Here is a 4,484-nt window from a genome sequence, read left to right on the forward strand (position 1 = left end):
AAACTATAATAACCTAACCAAACTAACCAGACTTGCTTATAATGAAAAATCAAATGAAGGTTTAACCGAAAAAAATCTGTTCATAAAACTATAAATGGGTCAAATTCAATTTCATAATGTTTTAATTATAAAATTAAACCATCATAACCTAACCAAACCAACCAAACTTGTTGATAATGAAAAAAATGCAATACAAAAAAATAGTGCTACGGGTGGGCTTCGAACCCGGGTCCTTCGGATCATCAGCCCAGCGCTCTATCCACTACACCACCGAGGCCGATGGCATCAACCGTATCGTCGCGGTAATGATGTTCCCTCAGCCAATCAGAAGCCTCAATATAATACTGTAGGCAACACTTATCCTGAAATAAAAATTCAGCCACCCCAAATGCCAAATACCAGTTAGGGGTTGTTTATTTAGTAACGGGGGCGGCACAATTTTTTTATTAATGATTCCTGTGAGCACACTTTCAGCCCTGTGTTTGGTATGGTTTATAGATCTGTAGCTGAAATGGGCGGGCCAGCCGTGATTCTGGCCCGCCCAAATACAATTGATTATATCACAATAATTATAAGAGCATGTTTTTTTTAATAGCCGTTATAAAGAGCACACTTTTTGTTTACATTTAAAAAAAGTGTGCTGGAATGGGCGGGCCAGCTTCACGTCACTAGATTTATGTTTACTTACTTACTCCTTCTTCATCTTTTACCCAAAATAGGGATAGATTGCGTCTCGTCAAAAAAATCAAACATTTCTTTTACACGCACAAAATATTTAAAAAAAATACTTCATAACGTGTACAACAGTTCAAGGTAAGCGACATAAGCTTGTCCTTGAAATAACCTTTTTTCCAGTTCCTAATGGCCATCGGCAGTTTGTTGAAGAACTTTAGACCCTGAATTTGATATGTAGCAGCTGTCCCTAGTAGCACCAAAACTTTTTAAAAATTTTTCAAATTGGGTTTTTAAAAACTTTTAAAAATATTGATAAATGTTTTTAAAAGTTTACTAAAACCTTTTAAAAACTGGTAATTACACCCTTTTTATTGTTCAAACAGCTTTTTAAAAACATTTTAAAAAGTTTTTTAAAATATTGTTTAAAATATTACCAAAAAAATGTTTTATTAAATGTTGCAATATTTTTTTTAAAGTTTTCAAAATATTACTCAAAATGTTATAAAAAACATTTTGAAAATTAGTCAAAAATATTTTCAAATTATTATTTAAAATGAAGAAAGCCTAACGCAGGGAACATCCAGCATGTTTCTCTCCCTGGTGTTGTAGGAATGGACCATGGTACGGGATGATAAAACATACTCTTTAGTAGATTTCCCATCCTTATGGAACAGCTGAAGCCAATTTTATTGTTGGTCAAACGAGGTTTAAAATTACTGAAATAGCAAGAAACGAATTGGAAACAAAACACGACTCTACAGTACACCCACAGAGCAATTCTATGCTCTGCGAGTACACCGGACAGAGCTAACAATAAAACTGGCTTCAGCTGTTCCATAAGGATGGGAAATCTACTAACGAGTATGTTTTATCTATGATATTACTCTCCGCTCTCCGCTACTCCGATGACGCTAAAATCATAGATAAAACCTACTGCCTTATGTTCATGTTGGGCTGGTTAGTCTATATGCTTTACTTTACTTTATTATGAAATGGCGACCATACGAATTTTACACGTATTATAAGGCAAGTATGAATGGAGATTCGTGGCGGTGGCACGATGTTTTACCATCAACAATTTTTACTAAATGAAGTTGTTTTTATACTAAATATAGGCATAACATAAATAATCCTTTGTACGAATTCCGTCATGGCCGGGCCAGTGGTAGTGATATGTAGATAGGATTATTCCTATCTACAAGTCTAAAGTTTACTCGTGGCTGTTAGAAAATCCATTTTACACTCTTCAAGAATTCTTGGATTCGACTGTTCTAATCTAGCCTTTAGATTAAGCCTTTTTTACTCTGTTACTTTGTATTATCGACCAATGTAAATAGTTTGCCTAATTTGACAATGCCTATCTCAATGTATTTGATCAACGGCAATAAAGATTCTGATTCTGACGTCTGCCGAAGCCAATCCAGTCTGGGTTTAGATTTACTCAGCTTGCATACACGAGCTATAAAAAATTAGTTGATTATAATTAGATAATACAATACAAAATTATCTATATACCGGGTGTTTTTTTTTTTAAACTTGCATCTTTATTTATGTAAAAACCGCAATAGATAGAAATATGCAGTTTGCGGGAATCATCTATTGACGTAGGGGGCCCAATTTTTTTTTAATTCAACCATGATTCAACGTTACATTCACATTCCCTCCCTTTCCCCCTGCCACCAACTTAATTTTTTTAAATAGCAAGGTACCCTTTGTGACATATCAAATGAAAGAGCATGAAAAAATAAAATGTTTGATGAAAAAAAATTGAAAAATCTCTTCATAAATTTGTGAGATATTCCCCCTCCCTCCCCGAACTTAATTTTTTTTAATAGCAAGGTACCCCTTGTGACATATCAAATGAAAGAGCATGAAAAAAGAAAATGTTTGGTGAAAAAAAATGGAAAATCGGCTCATGAATTTGTGAGATAATCCCCCCCCTTTTACTCTACCCATAACCTTTTTTTTAATAGCAAGGTACCCCTTGTGACATATAAAAATGAAAAATAAATTTCACCAAACATTTTCTTTTTTCCTGCTCTTTCATTTGATATGTCACAAGGGGTACCTTGCTATTAAAAAAAATAAGTTCCGGGGAGGGAGGGGGGGAGTATCTCACAAATTTATGAACCGATTTTCAATTTCTTTTCATCAAACATTTTCTCTTTTAATGCTCTTTCATTTGATATATCACAAGGGGTACCTTGCTATTTAAAAAAATTAAGTTGGGGGCAAGGGGGAAAGGGGGGGAATGTGAATGTAAAGTTGAAATCAAAATAATTGGGCCCCCTACATCAATAGATGATTCCCGCAAACTTCATATTTCTGTCTATTGCAGTTTTTACATAAATAAAGATGCAATTTTAAAAAAAAACGCCCTGTAAAATCCAATGTATGTTTGTTTTATGTTTGGTTGTTGTCCTTTATGGACTCCGAAACCGCTTTGACAGATTGTAATGAAACTTTCAGGCATTATTAAGCATTATTCAAGCATGGTTTGTGTGAAGTTTGGTGCAGATCCGCCAAAAGGGCTCCGCCCCAGTGGCTCAGGAGTTTACCATGTTAACCTTATGAGTATATCGATATTTAAATGGAATTAAATAATCCTAACCGCTAGTTTAACTAAACAATTTGATTCTGTGATAATCAATAGCATCAAAAAGTTAATAGGTTTACCAACAGGGTGCAGCACTATTATTTTTTACTTTCTCCCCCTATACCATAGTATATGGAGAAAGTATTGTTTTCGTCAAAATTGTCGAGTTTGAGTTTTGAGTGGATATATTCGTTTTGGGCCCCCCTGGACCCAAAAGAGTGGTTTTCGAAGTGTTGTCTGTGTGTGTGTGTGTGTGTGTGTGTGTGTGTGTGTGTGTGTGTGTGTGTGTGTGTGTGTGTCTGTGTGTCCGTGTGTCAGTGTGTCTGTGTGTCTGGATGTGTACAGAGCTAGAGACTACACTTGTGGTCCGATTTCGATGAAATTTGGTACGGTATGTAGGTTCTAATCCATGGTATCTCCAGGTGTTTTTTTTCATTTTTTTGAAATTTTGACTTTTAATGGGGATTTACCCATAAAAACCCATAAAAAACCGGAAAAATCTGATTTTCTAAAAAATGGCCCGAACGATTTTGATAAAAATTTAATATGTTGTAGCTCTTTAAATTCTGAACAAAATGGTACAAATCCCATTTCTGTAAAAATTACGGTTCAAAAGTTATGGTAAATTATGTTATTTTCCCATAAAAACCCCATAAAATAATGAAAAATAGGATTTTAGACAAAAATCCGGTTTTTATTTGACATAGTATGTTATGGTCCTTACAATTTTGATAGTTTTTTTTTCATTTTTTTTCATTTTTTATTTTTAATGGGTATTTTCCCATATAACACCATAAAATAACGGAAAAATAAGATTTTCCCAAAAATGGCCCGAACGATTTTGATAAAAATTTAGTATGTTATAGTCTTTTATATTCTGAACAGAATGGTACAAATCCCATCTCTGTAACAATTACGGTTCAAAAGTTATTGTAAATTATGTTATTTTCCCATAAAACCCCCATAAAATAACAGAAAATCACATTTTCAAAAATTGGCTCGAACGATTTTGATAAATATTTAGTATGTTATAGTCCTTTAAATTCTGAAGAAAATCTTACAAATCCCATTTCCGTATATTTACTCTCACCGCTTACACATGATAAAGGTGGTTGACAAACTTATGGGAGAAAGTATGTGTCAGAATGCTTTTTTTTCTTTTTTTTTATTTATTTATTTACTTTACAATCTGTTCTATTATATACGGAACAAT

This window comes from Macrosteles quadrilineatus, unplaced genomic scaffold, assembly GCF_028750875.1.
Source record: "Macrosteles quadrilineatus isolate MER2022 unplaced genomic scaffold, UCM_ALF_1.0 Scaffold_2__2_contigs__length_208266976, whole genome shotgun sequence".
In the NCBI taxonomy this organism is placed as follows: domain Eukaryota; kingdom Metazoa; phylum Arthropoda; class Insecta; order Hemiptera; family Cicadellidae; genus Macrosteles; species Macrosteles quadrilineatus.